General features: G+C 41.4%; 1 long non-coding RNA gene across 1 annotated transcript; it reads right to left on the bottom strand.

Moving 5' to 3' along the window:
- LOC109905172 (uncharacterized) lies at window positions 1-3,484 on the bottom strand. The gene is made up of 5 exons (XR_002257240.2): window positions 3,267-3,484; window positions 1,598-1,799; window positions 883-1,234; window positions 276-345; window positions 1-166 (listed from the first exon to the last, which is right to left on the bottom strand). It is a non-coding gene; the product is annotated as an uncharacterized LOC109905172 (long non-coding RNA).
- Between the last annotated feature and the right edge of the window lie 13,991 nt (window positions 3,485-17,475).

Below are 17,475 nucleotides of genomic sequence, written 5' to 3'. Positions count from 1 at the left end.
GTATCAGCTCCAAGGTTGCAGAGGCCGACTCCTGCTATTCTATGTTTAAAAACATAGAAAGTGCTGAAGAGCACAGAGGGCAGCAGCAAAGTTGCACTGTCCAAAACACAGACCCCTCTTCCCTTGATCGCCACCCTCCATTTTGAGGAACCCAATAGAGTATTTCCTGAAATACACAAAAGTAAGGGTGTAGGTCTATACTTACTATACATCTCTAGATATCTACCACAATACTATATATTTCTGTTCCACCTTAAATCAAAAACATGTATTACCAAGCATGATCAGCCTTGGTGTGTCTGGCAAAGGAATTTGCTCCTTGACATCAACCCGCGATGCAGTGACCTAAAATCGAAAAACATACAGTTGATGTTGGAAGTTTACATACACCTTAACTAAATACATTTAAACTCAGTTTTTCATCATTCCTGACATTTAATTATAGTAAAAAATTCCCTGTCTTAGGTCAGTTAGGATAACCACTTAAGAATGTGAAATTTCAGCTTGTACTTCTCTCATCACATTCGCAGTGGGTCAGAAGTTTACATACACTCAATTAGTATTTGGTAGCATTGCCTTTAAATTGTTTAACCTGAATCAAACGTTTCGGGTAGCCTTCCACAAGCGTCCCACAATAAGTTGGGTGAATATTGGCCCATTCCTCCTGACAGAGCTGGTGTAACAGAGTCAGGTTTGTAGGCCTCCTTGCTCGCACATGCTTTTTCAGTTCTGCCCACACATTTTCTATAGGATTGAGGTCAGGGCTTTGTGATGGCCACTCCAATACCTTGACTTTGTTGTCCTTAAGCCATTTTGCAACAACTTTGGAAGTATGCTTGCGGTCATTGTCCATTTGGAAACTATAAATATAAAATTCCTTACATCTGCCAAGAGGAACAGAGATGTGTCCTTCTCTTTGAAGTGGGTCATCAACAGAAGAATGGCAGCAGTGGCTGTGAGATCGTCATCGCCTTTTTTGTAACTGTCAGTTTCATTTAGCAGGCACTGGATCTCTCTGCTCAACTTGGTCTTTTGGGCTTTTAAAAAAGTAGACAATTATCTGTCCCTTTGACCAGGAGAGCTTGAGTCAGGTGGCTGTCAATCACGAGTATTGAAGTGGTCGCAGTGCCATAACTTGGAGAAAAGGAAAGGCCACTGTTCCTGGAGGTCACTGATGCTCGGAGGAGGACATGTGTCCTATCCATTGTTACAGATCCTATCCATTCGTAATTTCCTTTGAAAAAATACAAAGAAAAATATACTTATTAATACTTGTTTTCCACCATAATTTGCAAATAAATTCATTAAAAATCCTACAATGTGATTTTCTGGATTTGTTTTTCTCATTTTGTCTGTCATAGTTTAAGTGTACCTATGATAAATTACAGGCCTCTCTCATCTTTTTAAGTGGGAGAACTTGCACAATTGGTGGCTGACTAAATACGTTTTTGTCCCACTGTACATGTACCTGGAATCAAAAAGGGATCTTCAAAGGGTTCTCTTATGGGGACAGCCAAATAACCATTTTAGGTTCTAGATAGCACCTTTTTTCATAACAATGACATAAATATGTTACATTTATTGATCAAGATCTCACCTCTTTGGTTGAAGGACTGAAGCAATTTTCCGGCACTGTATTGGCGTCAAATGTTATTTCATGTCCTCCGGCTGAACATATTCAAGGGTGTTAATATTCTCCACTCCAACATTTGCCCTAAGATACTCCAACAAAGATCTCACCATCTCGGGCCCCAACTCAGGCAACTGGTGTTTAATTGCATCTTGAAGACCTGCCTACACTGGTTTAAGGAGAACACAATGAGTGATGCAGGGAAACAAAGAAATCTGACACTTCAGAAACTGGTAGTGGGTTGATAGATGTAACTGTTACTCTCACTACCTTCATTAACACACACATAATTAATCAGAGAATCTGGTATGAAATGAACCCCGAGATCGACCTGCGACACAGAATGATACACCCCAACAATTAAATGAACCTGTGATTCTGTGACCAGAATCAGTGAGATCTTTCCAAATGTGTATCCGTCACCATTTTCTCGGCCTTTAGTGTATGTTGTTACTTTGTATACCATTTTAGACACCTCTGCAGTGCTTTGCTTTGTGAACCCTTTTGACTGTACAGCTCCCTGAATGGCATTGTTTTATAATTGCTCCTCAACTGAATTCACGACACCGACAACTTCAATGCTATGTGGAAACAATTGGCCACTGATTGGAGTAACTGGTGGCTCTCAGACTGTTAGGGTTGCGAAATTCAAATCTGGTATCAGGATAAATATAACAATGAGTCACCGATTTTATACTATGTATTTTTTATCAGCTAAGTAATAAATGGCAAATGCAACTTTCATATATACGGGCTCACTGTAATACCACGTAGGGCAGAACAGAGAACTGACAAGATGTATGTAAACAGTATTCTTTATACTGTGATAGACAGTTCCAACCCATCTGTTGGCCTACCACAGTAGAGGCTGGGCGTGGTTTAAACTTGCTCAGCCTATTGCAGGCGCTCAGGCGGGTCCCTGCCTCTTGGCGCTTCTGTTGATAGATGTAACTGTTGCTGTGAAGAACATCCATGCGCTCATGCTCCATACCGTTATCTCGCACCTGGCTCCTGTTATCTAACAAAAGACCGCTTGTTCTGCAACCCCACGCTCTGAATGTGCCCCCCCCAACTCATTGCACAGTTCCTGTCTTCTGTATTTTTCCATCATGAGAAAGGCCCATGGCCCTGAAACTGTTAACAATGTTTCAAGTCCGCTATGTTGCATAACACATACATACATCCACACAAGCCAACAGCAGATAATATTCAATCATATATATATGGTAATGGCTGTAATGTAAAGCACAGAATCCAACAAGACAAGTTTTCTTGCACATTCCTTGAAGTAGGAGTGCTTGCTCTCAAACCTCTGGTGTCCACAAATGAATGAGTCACCCAAATTGCAGGATGAGTTCGGGGTAGTGTAACAAGCAGTGATGCTTTGGTGCAAGGGCACCCCACAAGCAAAACCGTAGTTCACCACATTTCTATGTTTTTTTTGCGTGAGAAATTAATGCCTTAATATTTAGGAAACAGAAATTGCAGGATTTACACCTGTACATTCCCAATAAAGCTACTTCCACCTACCAGCCAGCCTGCATGCACACACCAAAATAGCTAACGTTAGCTAGTTAGTAGCTTAGTATAGAAAACCTGCAGTAGGTATATAGACGTATATGGAATAAGTACATACCTAACAGCTGCTCAAAAATATTTAGACGATTTTTCCACGAAAATACAAAACAAAATAGCGTGAGTAGAACAGACAGCTTATTTTCTCATGAGTCTTCCATCACAGACCATTTGGCGCGGAGCATCGCATTAGTGTAAATCAAGTCTGTTCTCAAGGCAAGCCTGGTTGTAGCGTAAACTCACCCCATTCCGTACAAATCTGCGCAACCGCAACATTCAAACGAGGCTGCAAAGAAAACTAATGGGACTGTAGCGACTGTGTTGACGTCAAAATCGAGGGTGTGAACTAGGTTTCTATTCAAGCTTTGATCGACATGGTAATGGTCTGTAGTATTGGAGAAAAGTTGAAAAAACTGACTCTCCGTTACATCTTGACGTGTCATGTCGTTACGTACAGCAGGCATAAAGCAACTATTTCTGTTTTACAATCTCTCTCCACCAGGTGTAGCACTTCTCTCATCATTTAGAAACAAGAAATGGACAGTGGCGGGGGTAAGGGGGGATACATAGTCATTTTTTTGCGTCATCATTGCATGCGATCATCATTCTCAAAGCTGCTGTTTGCTTCTAAGATCACTTTAGCACCGCCCTAAAAACCCGATTCAAATTTGACACAAACCTTCAAATAGGTATGTAATGACACATTATATAATCTCTTTATAGTGTTTTATTTACATTTTAGAGGCGATAAGGTGATAAGTTGGACAGATCGAGTGAAAAAAAGCAATTTTCCCAGACAACATCTCTCTTCCCCACCCGCCATTTTTAAAAAGACCCGACGGGGCTCATTGCCTGCTTGAATTATTCCGAAACGGGCAGCGTTTAGGTCATGCAATTTATTCTGTTGGAAAGGGGAGAAATTGTGCTTTACAATGGTATTGACATTACAGTTGATCTGAAAGTATTACGTTTTTGGGGCACTAAAATAAGGGCAATTGTACGGACCAAGGCGATGTACCAGTTTACGTGAGTTTATGTTAGATCGGTTCGAGTCGCGTCGAGGACATTGTTAGCATTTTAGCTTTCCCTAATCTTTACCTAATTATCCTAACATGCTGGGTTAATTCTCGTAACCTGCTAAGAATAGCAACTTCTGCTAGTCAAAACCGGCAGACCTGCCCAGAGAACAGTCTTGGTTTCAACTATGAGATACAGATCTACACCGCACACGTTTGGCGCCGCCAACTACAGCAGTGTTCGGGTACTACTGTAAATAAATGTAGCAAGTTAGAGTAATTTTTACAGGAGGCTTACAATTACAGTTAATAACAGTATTTTTCAGCATTTTACCCATAATGTAGTGCAATCTACAGCATTAATGCTGTACAACACAAGGTATTTTACTGTGCATTCTACAGTGTTCTACTGTTGAAATTACAGAAAAGTCTAACTTCCAGGTCTCTCTGATGCATAGGCTACTACAAAACCAAGAGAAAAATCAGGTCAAATGCACACAATTACAATTATTTCAACAACTTCATCCAGATTGATTATCTCATTGCATAATGCACCACAACCTGCTTGCTCAACCCAAACATACCATGTGAAATAGTGTAGTTTCTCATTGGAATGCCTGTTATCTGTTTGTATGGGTGTGGTGAGGGTCTCTTGGAACCTTGACAACATATTTATTCTAATTAGATATAGAGCTATATATTCTGTAGTGCTAGCTCTTGATCATGACTCTCAGTTTACATTACACATAAGAGTAATTCAGTCTGAACATTAACATCGCTTGTGGTACGGTTTTAGAAACATAAGAACCTTGTCTTTCATATATATATATATATTTTTTAAGGTTAAATTGATGCACACCTTTATAGGGTTAGTGTTCCCACATGGCCATATCTCCATGTTACAGTGCGTGGGGTGTGTTATGGAAGACAGACGTATGACGGGGGACCACCTGTGCTAATTAGCTATCGAGCATGCTCCGAATACCTGTATGTAATTGAAGAAAGCTGCCAAAAACGTGTTGTCACTGCAATTGTGATAACGCCAGCTAAAACAGTGTGCAGTGGAGGCTCCTCAGAGGAGGCCCATCCACCTCAGTGAATTTCAGTTAAAAAAAAAATGTGATATGTTTAAAAATGTATACTTTTTAGATAAAACTATACTAAATATATTCACGTCACCAAATAATTTATTAAAACACACTGTTTTGCAATGAAGGTCTACTTCTGGGGGGATGTCCTCCAACCTATCAGAGCTCTTGCAGCATGAACTGACAGTTTGTCCACCCAATCAAAGGATCAGATAATTAATCTATATAGTACTGAAAGTATAAAGTACATATAGCTAGCAGATAGTTGAACAATTTTGAACAAATTCATTTCTTAAGAGAGAGAGGGAGATATTTGGTCTTTTTTTTCACTTTCACATACTTAGCTAGCCACTAGCTAGTTTGGCCTACTCAAAAACCTGGCTCAATGCGAGGGATGCTATGTTAGCTAGCTGCCTATGACTATCTAACACAACACTGGAACTCTTCCAAGTCAAGGTAAGCTTTTGGTTTTACCGGGGATCGCCAGTGCAACTGATAAGCTGATTAGTTACTGTACAATGTTCTGCATGAGTATAGTGGGTTTACTAACGCATAAGCTCTATTAGCTATGTTGACTATGAGGTTACTTTAGCTAATATGATGACAACGTTGTAGGCTGTGTGTAGCGGTTATGATATGGTTTGGCTTGTAAAGGTTTTTTCACCTGGTCACATACAGCTGATGTATTGTGCATTGAAGTCCACAAGTGAAGGGAAAATGTTACAGGAGGAGAGCGTGTAGATGCGAGAAGGAATACAACGTGGCTGCTATGAAAGTGAACTGTGTTAATATTTGATCAGGGGTGTATTCATTCCGCAGATTCTGTTGAAAATTGTTTCTTAAACGAAAGCAAACGGGACGAAACGGAGATAAACATACTAGAATTTGTCCAATAGAAACTCTCGTTTGCAACTGTTGGACTAATGATTACACCCTAGATTAGCTAGATGCAGGCAAGAGTGTACAAGGTGACATTGAATGTGTCACTGTCTGTCCATGTGTGCACCTATGTTGTAAACTTTCATTCATAGGCTAGGTTGAAGCAACCTCATGATGGTTACAGTCCTTTCGGAAGGTATTCAGACCCCTTGACCTTTTCCACATTTTGTTTCGTTAAATACTTATTCTAAAATTGATTACATATTTTTTTCCCCTCATCAATCTACAAACAAAGCAAAACAGGTTATAATTTTTTGCAAATGTATAAATAAATAAAAACTGAAATATCACATTTACATAATTATTCAGACCCTTTACTAAGTATTTTGTTGAAGCACCTTTGGCAGGGATTACAGCATCTTCTTGGGTACGACGCAACAAGCTTGGCACAACTGTTTCTCCCATTCTTCTCTGCAGGTCCTCTCAACCTTTGTCAGGTTGGATGGGGAGCGTTGCTGCACAGCTAGTTTCAGGTCTCTCCAGACATGTTCGATCAGGTTCAAGTCCAGGCTCTTGCTGAGCCAATCAAGGACATTCAGAGACTTGTTCCGAAGCCACTCCTGTGTTGTCTTGGCTGTGTGCTTATGGTCGTTGTCCTGTTGGAAGGAGAACCTTTGCCCCAGTCTGAGGTCCTGATCGCTCTGGAGCAGGTTTTCATCAAGGATCTCTATGTACTTTACCCTGTTCATCTTTGCTTCAATCCTGACTAGTCTCCCAGTCACTGCCACTGAAAAACATCCCACATCATGATGCTGCCACCACCATGCTTCACCATATGCCACGCCCTGACCTTGGAGATCCTTTTTATATCTCTATTTTGATTTGGTCAGGGAGTGAGTTGGGGTGGGCATTTCTATGTGTTGTGTTTCTATGATTTTCTATCTCTTGTGTTTTGGACGGGTATGGTTCTCAATCAGGGACAGCTGTGTATCGTTGTCTCTGATTGGGAGCCATACTTAGGTGCCTTTTTTCCCACCAGTCTTGGTGGGAAGTTTACTTTCTTTATGGCACTTTGCCTTTGAGCTTCACAATTTGTTTTTGTATTGTTTATTGTTTTGTCGGCATCATTTTGATTATTAAAGGAAAATGTACGCTCACAACGCTGCACCTTGGTCCTCTCCTTTGAACAGCCGTGACACCGTAGGGATGGTGCCAGGTTTCCTCCAGACCTGACGTCTGGCATTCAGGCCAAAGAGTTCAACCTTGGTGTCACCAGACCAGAGAATCTTGTTTCTCTTGATCTGAGAGTCCTTTAGGTGCCTCTTGGCAAACTCCAAGCAGGCTATCATATTCCTTTTACTGAGGAGTGGCTTCCATCTGCCCAATCTACCATAAAGGCCTGATTGGTGGAGTGTTGCAGAGATGGTTGTCCTTCGGGAAGGTTCTCCCATCTCCACAGAGGATCTCTAGAGCTGTCAGAGGGACCATCGAGTTCTTGGTCACCTCCCTGACCAAGGCCCTCCTCCCCCAATTGCTCAATTTGGTGGACAGCTCTAGGAATAGTCTTGGTGGTTCCAAACTTCTTCCATTTAAGAATGATGGAGGCCACTGTGTTCTTTGGGGACCTTCAATGCTTGCCTAGATAAATAAACATTAAATAAATGATAAATAATTATAACAAAAATGCTGCAGACATTTTTTGGTACCCTTCCCCATATCTGTGCCTCTACACAATTGTCCTGTCTCGGAGCTCTACGGACAATTCCTTCGACCTCATGACTTGGTTTTTGATATGACATGCACTGTCAACTGTGGGACCTGATATAGACAGGGGTGCGGCTTTCCAAATCATGTCCAATCAATTGAATTTACCACAGGTGGACTCCAATCAAGTTATAGAAACATCTCAAGGATGATCAATGGAAACAGGATGCACCTGAGCTCAATTTCGAGTGTCATAGCAAAAGGTCTGAATACTTACTATGTTTTTAATACCTTTGCTAGAACTTCATTATCGGCGGTTACTTGTAGATTGCTGAGGATTTCTTTTTTTATCCATTTTAGAATAAGGCTGTAATGTAACAAAATGTGGAAAAAGTCAAGGGGTCTGAATACTTTCCAAGGGCACTGTATAGGGCAAATTTGAGTATCATGTAGTAGCCTAAACCTATCAGTGTTACATTGAGCTGGGTGACTGGAATAGGAATGACAGTCATCCAATATGCTGTAATAGAAATAAGGCCATGCTCGTGAAAAAACAATCGCCCTCCCTCATCTTAAACGGCACCGACGAACTGTATGACAGTTGAGAATCGATTCACATTTATATGGAGTATTTGGATGTTTTGGCTGTCAGAGCCAGTCTACCTCTGAAAATAACATATAAAGGTTTTTGGATCTTAAGGGGTAATAGTAGGCTTCTTAAGAGTACATCTTGGGCGAAGATAGTGCCTGCTTTAAAAAGGTACTATCCAATATTCTTCCTTCTATTTTTCTCTCAATATTCTGTGTACTGTTGTTTGGAACAAAGCTGATTATGAAAACTGTCATCAGAATTAGCTGAACCTTTGCTTTGAACGCAAATAGGACACTTGAGAACTAAAAATAATCTGCCATAGTGGGGACAATCTCAAAAACACAGGACAACATTTTTGCCAACCCCTCCCACGATTACTGCTCTAAGGGGTCACACTTCCAAAATGTCTAAGGTTATTCCTATCGTGGTTTGAATTTTCCATTTAGATTTTTGGTCCCTCCATCTCTTCCATTCCCAACAATACCGACAGTCTCAGTGTGACGAGCACGTGAATGCAATTTGCGGGGCAACTATTTGAGGGGGTGTTAACAAAGTTCTTAGAATTGTGGGAGACCACTCATAGTGCAGGGGTACTCAGATCTTACCCTGGAGGTCCAGAGTACAGCTGGTTTTCTGTTCTACCTGATAATTAATTGTACACACCTGGTGTCACTAAGGGTTCAGGGGGTTCAGGGCTTTTTCCTTAAAGGCCATTTATTTGAAGACTTTTTCACTGACTATGCTTCTCCTAGATCTTTCAGATTGGCCTCCCCAAATATTCATCTTCTGATAATTGCCTTCAGCAGCGATTACTTCACAGCTTCATCCACTTCATCCATCTCCTGGAGAACCAGCTTTTCGTTAAAGTGGAGAAGTGTGAATTCCATTGCTCCACCATCTCCTTCCTAGGATACGTTATCGCTGCCGGACATATACAATCAAATTCAAACAATCAAATGTATTTATAAAACCCTTTTTACATCAGCCGATGTCACAAAGTGCTATACAGAAACCCAGCCTAAAACCCCTAACAGGAAGCAATGCAGATGTAGAAGCACAGATGGATCCAGACAAGGTGAGAGAGCTGGTGGATAGGCCTCCACCCACATCCAGAGTGTAGCTGCAGTGTTTCCTGGGCCGTCCTTTCCCAGCGTTCTGTCCAGGACCAAAAGCTGCACCCCTGTGCTTTTCTCTTCCATCGAGGGGTCTGGCTAACAGGATGTTTGTCACAGACTCGTGGTGCTCGTTCCCCAGTCCTGGAATGGGCACTGTCATGACGTTGCCCTCTTTGAGTACAGTGAGCACCATCCCCCGCTCTCTGCTTCTACAACCAGACTGCTGTGGTCAGAGGTCGTAAATTCCTGAGAAGACCTCATGGACACAGTAGTAGAGAGAGGGTAAACTTTCACAAAGGACAAAGGAAATCCTTCCACCTCACAGAACTTGAGGTACGAACAAATTTCATGTTCAAGAGAAAGTGTAAAAGATCAGTGATTAATCCAGCTACGAACTGCTGCGTTTGTCACAACTTGGGAAGCTCAAGAGAGACAGTGTGGCCACATTACCATAACGCTCTTTATATAATAGCCTCAGATATGAGGTTTACATCTAATTGTTGTATAAGATGAATGAGTGAGGATGATACTGTTTGTATAATGGTGTAATATGATTGTGGACTGTTTAATGAAGAAAAATACAATTCCCTTTTGATTTGAACTAAATCAGAGGACCGCCCCTGAGCCCAGTTAGGGTCAGACATCCTGGGACAGCCCTCTTCTGCCAATCTGAATAAAACCCAACTTTGAGAAATTATCACCAGACCAAGCTTACCTCAATTACGAGAGGGCTAAAGGTGTAGACCATTGCTGAATCTTTTTAACCATACCACGTGGTTAAACTCTTAGACTATCGATACCGACAGAATGAGAACAAGTCTTTGATACTAATTACTAGTCTGCAGCTAGGAATTCGGCATCATTGAACGCAAAGAACGACAACCACCGAAACATCCATTCTATAGCGAATGTCACTTTGAACAATCCCCTCTAACCAAGACAGAGAGAGACTGACAATTCTACAAAAGAAAGACTTTTCACCAGCGATCAAGACGACACACTATAAATATATATATAAATATATATATGGATTGCAATTTTTCCCGAATGAGTGAGCGTTCATGTGTCAGGGATTGGCATTTTAATTGTTATAATTAACTCTGTAGGGACTTCTTAGTCGACCCCCCATTCCCCCTTTGTCTAACAAGCTGCCATGCCGGTTCAGCCCACTAGGGCACATTTTATCATTTAATGTAACCATATTTACTGTTTGTTTATGCATTTCTGTGAATGACTTAGTTAGTAATAAATAAATGATTTAAGACAATTGATGTATGGATGACTCATAGTGAAGAATGGATTCGTGCAGATAACCAACAATTTATGACATTTGGAATGAGACTAACATGAGGTAAAATAAATAAATCATTAATCAGAAGACTATTGATCAGATATGAAAATATCTGAAAGGTTATATTTGGAAATAATAACTTTGTAATCTGAATACTTTCCTTGGTGCCCCAACTTCCTAGTTAATTACAGTTACATGATTATTCCGTTTAATCGAGTAGCTAATTACAGAGAATCTTTGATAAAAACGAAGTCTTCAGTTTAATGATAGTAAAGACACGACAGCACATTCCTCGAGACTGATCTGCCATCCAGGCTACGATCGCACCCTGACTTTCATCCGACGACACTTTTGGTGGCCTTCCATGGTTCCTGATGTCTCCACATTCGTCGTGTGTGCACAAAATAACACTCCACGGCAAGCTCCGGCTGGCCTTCTTCAACCACTCCTTGTTCCTCACTGCCCCTGGTCCCATATCCCTGGACTTTGCTATCCTGACGGTGATGGATAGGTATTCTAAAGCCGCCCATTTTATTCCCCTTCCCAAGTTACCCTCAGCCAAGGAAACGGCTCAGCTAATGGTGGAGCACGTCTTCCGGATCCATGGACTTCTGGTCAACATGGTCTCCGATCATGGATCTTAGTTCTCGTCCCATTTCTGGAATGGCGTTCTGCACCCTCGGTGGGTCGTCGGTCAGCCTGCCCTCTGGTTTTCACCTCCAAAGAGCCAATCAGGACCTGGAGAAGTCTTCATTACCTCGTCTCCGTAAACCCCACTACCTGGAGCTAGCAACTTGTGTGGGTGGAATATGCCTATAACACCCTTCCCTGCTAAGCCACTAGTCTCTCGCCCTTTGGGGGGGATATCAGCCCCCGCTCTTCCCTGAGCACGAGGAAGAAGTCAGCATGCCCTCTGTTCAGATGTTTGTTTGCCGCACCTGGAAGAGAGCCCAGGACACTCTACTGACGTCCACATCCAGGTATCGTCGACAGGCGGATCGCCACCAGACCCCTGCTCCCCGCTATCGGCTCGGGCATAGGGTATGGCTTTCCACTCAGAGTACACGGTGAGGCACCTCCTGAAGGTTTGACCGCTGAGCAGAGGATTCCGGTACCTGGTTGACTGGGAGGGTTATGGCCCGGAAGAGAGGTGCTGGGTCCCTGCTAGGGACATCCTGGACCCAGCCTTCATCGCTGAGTTCCACCACCGCGCCCAGGTGGCATCACCTGTCTTTGTGCTTGCCTCCACCCCCCACCAGGTGTCTCCCATCTTCCCCCATTATCATCAACAAGGCCCGCGCTGCGTCTCTCTCTCCACATCGACCCTATGACTGCGCCATTGACCTTCTCCTGGGAACACCCTGTGTATTTATACCTGCATTTTCTGTTTGTCTGTTCTAGTTTTGTTTTTCCTAGTCTTCCCAGTTATGACCTTTCTGCCTGTCTTGACCCAGATCCTGCCTGCCGTCCTGTACCTGCCTTCCTTGAGTTACCTTTTGCCTGCCCCTTGAAACATAATAAACTCTGAAACCAGTACTATACACCTCCTGTGTCTGCATCTGGGTCTCAGTTTGAGTTGAGTATTCAGTGCTTTTTGAAAGACATAGAAAAACAAGCCATTGGATTTCTGCACATTGAAAGCACATTCCTTCCGTCAGGACTAGTGGCACTAAACATAAAAGTCTACTGTGATCAGGCTAAATCTTTCCCACAGACACCCCTTCAGAGAGCAAAGTGGAAGAGACTCATGTAAGTCGTCTGAGTCTCTTTCAAAGACACTTAGTTCTTCCGAGGACTGGGATAGTGCCTCTGACAGGCCTGTAATCCTCCTATCATTAATCTTTGGAAAGGGCCAAGTAAATTAAATTTAAAAAATGAATTAGGAGGACTGTCAGTTACTGTAAAGAAGTAACATCCAGGGTGTTTCTAGCCTGTTGGAGTTTCTTTTGCTACTGAATGTGTTTGCTCTGTAGATCTGCTGTGTGTGTGTGTGTGTGTGTGTGTGTGTGTGTGTGTGTGTGTGTGTGTGTGTGTGTGTGTGTGTGTGTGTGTGTGTGTGTGTGTGTGTGTGTGTGTGTGTGTGTGTGTGTGTGTAAGATATTTTTGGCCAACACTTATGTTTTAAGCCTACAGCTACATTTTTATGAACTCGAAATTAATGAAAAGCACCAATTAATTAATTCAATTGGGGAACAAATTATTCTATCCAAATCTACATTACTAAATGTTTCCCCCAATTACCATCATGTCAGAACACCCTTTCTGACAGGTTTTGGATCACAATTAGAATATTGACAACATTTAGCCATGACACATACAGGACTTACTGTTCATAGTCTTTGATTGTTCAGAAGATAAGCTGACTACAGATGAAGAAATGAGACAGACTCTCAGGAGCATCTAATCCCAATTCAGTCTGGTGAATATCTGATGGTAATTCCAATTCTAATGTGTATGTTTTATTAAAAGGCCCTTTGGGCTGGAGCTTAATACATGTCATTACTGTACGAGACCTGGTAGAGTGGGATTGTTACAGTGATTGATTGACTGACTGACTGATTAATTTCAAATTTAGATTGTTCTCTGCCAAGCTCTATATAGGATCTGAACTCCCACTTTACCTTGTAGTATATTGGTCGATGCTAGTGGGCCAGCTCCAATTCACATTTAAAATTGTTGTCACGTGTCAAATTCATAATGAATTAGGATGCTTTGATGTAGATTTTAAAAAACAACACAGCTTAAAATCAAATTATACTGCTAAAAAACAACCATACAAAGAGATGTAGGTTTGACTTGACATGAAAATGGCACCAGAGCCTGGGTACCTGTCTGTTTGTGCCATCACACCACTCATTGCCACTCTTTGTCATAGTACGTTTGGATGCTGTACACAACAACACCAAATGTATCACACTAATGTTAGGTACTAGTGAACAATATAGATACATACTGTGGGTGCCATTAGCCCGGTCCCATATCTGTTGGTGCTATCATACTGGTACCCATGTTTGGCATGACAAAGAGTTGACATAATAGCACTAACAGATCTGGGATCAGGCTAGTGGCACCCAGGGGCCAGGGCATCCAAATTGTTCTGTAGTTTCCACGTTTGTCAAGTTCTCTTTGACAGCTGGTCAATAATCCATATCTCAAACCATATAAACCGTCAAACTCTCTTAAAACGGGTAAAAATTACAGCAGATGTGTCAGGCCAGGATCCTATCTGTCACTTGGCACAATGATAAAATGTGACTTTGTACGCAACGCAAGTGAAACGTTATAACAAAACAAACTCCATTGGGCGATTCATTTTAGGGAGACTGTTTGTGTGGGGCTGATCTAAAGGTTGACAGATAGCCCAGCGGTTAAGAGCAAAGGTCGCTAGTATGAATCCCAGAGCCGAATAGGTGAAAAATATGTTGATGTGCCCTTAAGCAAGGCGTTAACCTTAATTGCTCCGATAATTCGCTCTGGATAAAAGCGTCTGCTAGATGACAAACGTGAATCTCTCTCAAATCCCTCAGGGATTACTTTGAGATGAAGAGCAAAGTAAAAAAAACTGTTCAGTTATGACATACAGTAAATAATACAAAGTTTAGAAATACACTCTCAAGGACATTCACTCTCAATACAGACAATATTTACAGTTTGCTTGTAAATTCGGTTGGAGCCTGGAAGATGTGACGGCCTATAAAGTGTTTGTAAATCCGCTGTGACTGTGAGTGCACACAAATGTAACCAATTCACTGTGGTTCCAAGACACAAAGGGTGTTTTCTGTGGAAATAAGACAGTGTGGAGAAGCTCAATGTGCCTTATCTAAATCAATCATCTGCTCTTTTTCACTGAGCTACAGTGGTGGTCTGAGTTGATGTGGAAAGCAGGTCATTAGAGAGAAAGCCATTTAACCAAAGTACTGCTGAACTCACTTCTTCCGGTTGGAGAGGGAGAGGAGGACGGGGAAGAAAAACACTCTCTGTTAGTGCTAAGAGGTACAGGAACGTTTGGTACAAATGTACAGGAAAGAACAAGATTTTCGTTTTGTGGTTCAACATAATCCCAGTTTACCGTGATGAGGTGGTAAGACAGTACAGTTTAAACAACACATCACACAAGGATCTAAAAATATCTCATGTATTATGAACACTGTATCTTACCAAGAAGATGCAACATTTACATGACAAATAAATGCCACGTTTCTCTTTGAGGCAGAATATAGATTCAAGGAACACGTCTTGAGAATCCAATGTAAATGATGCCCGGTCTAGCATATATGCTTTCATGAACAATTCATGAGTCGACTTGGTATCTGATAGAGAGAGCATATGCAGTCTGCTCAACGGGGTGTGTAATGCAGTGTAAGATAATGTTCAGGTTATCTTGACGTACACAGTGACGGGATACTCCACAGAGGGCTGGAATGGGAGCGGTATCACATTCTCTGAGCCACCTGTGTACAGTCCAATAATAGTGCTTTAATCACATGACAAGACCTGCTGTTAGACCTCCATAACATGTCATTGCTCCCTGTACAAACATTTATGATCCACCAAGGGTCAAAATGCACCTACATGTATAACACATTACAAGACATGTTATATAAGCTTTTGTAATGGCTCATGGCTCATTTAACTGATGCCTGACACACACACAGTTCATAGGAAATGTTACCATAAAGATGTTGGCAGTTAGATCATAAAGAGATTTAGGGGTAAACACTAAACCTCTTCTGGATGGGTTTCTACTAGCAAAAAGTCAGCTGTAGCAATGGCATGTGAGATGTGTAAGGTTCTTCAAGTCTGAATTCCCACATTCTAGCAAAAAGGCAGCTATCCATTTTACCGTAGCAATGCCATATGTGATGTTTATGCATGTTTTTCTCTAATCATTTCATAGTAGCTCGCATTGTGTATGTAGCCTAGAGCCAAAGTTTGTCGACATCTCAATTCCTACATTCCAACTATTGTTCCCATACAAGCACACCTATTCGGTTTTGTTCTTCATTTACAGTTTTTCTCGATTGCTAAGACACTTGTAATAAAACTGGGGTCCACTTGATCTTCATCACAGTCTAACGAGCACAATGGTCTTCTTTTTTTGCACAACTGTATGTCATTTCTCATTGCTTTCACACACAATGCAAATGCTAAGCACATTTTTGCAAAACAGTAAATACAACTCTCTATAAAGACTCCAAACTCAGTTGACTAAATTAAAACATGTTGGTCACAGTTACATTTGAGTCATTTAGCAGACACTCCTATCAAGAACGACTTACAGGAGCAATTGGGGTTAAGTGCCTTTCTCTACAGTCGATGCAAATTACTACTATGTGTGAATCTCTTCTTTGTGCAATTGTTCAATCAGCATTCACAGTCCTCATTCATGCATACAAGAGTTGCTGTTTGAAAGAATGGACCAAGTAAGAGGCCCCGGGGGCAAGGACAAAGGAGAGACAGAGGCAGAGGCCGGGGGCAAGGACAAAGGAGAGGCAGAGGCCGGGGGCAAGGACAAAGGAGAGGCAGAGGGGCCAATAGAGGAAGATTCAATTGGAAAAAGGTCAAATAAAGCCTTTTGTTTCTGGATATTTATGTTCTTGAGTGACAGTTTTTTCTGCATTGGTCATCATTTTTGGAAAAAATGATGCAGCCCATGTTGTGATAATATGTTTACTTGCCTTTTATGGTGCATACTATAATTATAGTATCAACATATGAAAGAGGTTTAAACATTAACATTTAAAGAGGGTATATTGATAGTTGTAGTTTTGTATTTCTTGGGCCATTGCGTAACGATTGATTGAAATAACTTTCCATTCGATAAGTTCTATGTTTTGATGGAGGTAGTTGATTTTGTGTCATGTATTTCATGTTTTGAGAGTCTTAATGCATTTTGCAAGTGAAACGTGTTTCAGTTTGGGGCTGCATGTTAATTGTTTAGAAAAAGTGAATTCCGTTTCAACAAATGTGCTCAAGCAATCAAGAAAAACTACATATGACTGGTGGGGATATTTCAGTAAAAAAAATGAATGGAAAGCCTTGGACTAAAACACAAAATCGCAACAAACGCTCCCTCCTTAAAATAAGAATTATTGTGTTTGAAAGCTCGGTTCAGACACAGTGAACTCTCTGATCACCTAGGTCAGTGGTTCCTAAGCTTTTTATAGTCCTGTTCCCCTTCAAACATTCAAGCTGCATATCCCCTCTAGCACCAGGGTCACACTCAAATGTTGTTTTTTGCCATCATTGCGAGCCTGCCACACACACACACACTTATGATACATTTATTAAACAAAATAATGAGTTTTTGTCACAACCCGGCTCTTGGGAAGTGACAAAGAGCTCTTATAGGATCAGGGCACAAATAATAATATAATAATAATCAATAATTTTGCTCTTTATTTAGCCATCTTTACATATAAAACCTTATTTGCTCATGAAACATTGTGAATAACTCACCACATGTTAATGAGAAGGTTGTGCTTGAAAGGATGCACATAACTCTGCACTGTTGGGTTGTATTGGAGAGAGTCTGTCTTAAATCATTTTACACACACAGTTTTGCGGCAGTATTTAGTTTTCATG

Source organism: Oncorhynchus kisutch, linkage group LG15, assembly GCF_002021735.2.
Source record: "Oncorhynchus kisutch isolate 150728-3 linkage group LG15, Okis_V2, whole genome shotgun sequence".
NCBI lineage: Eukaryota > Metazoa > Chordata > Actinopteri > Salmoniformes > Salmonidae > Oncorhynchus > Oncorhynchus kisutch.
The sequence above is the reverse complement of the archived record's forward strand: the minus strand, read 5'-3'. Positions and strand labels throughout refer to the sequence as shown.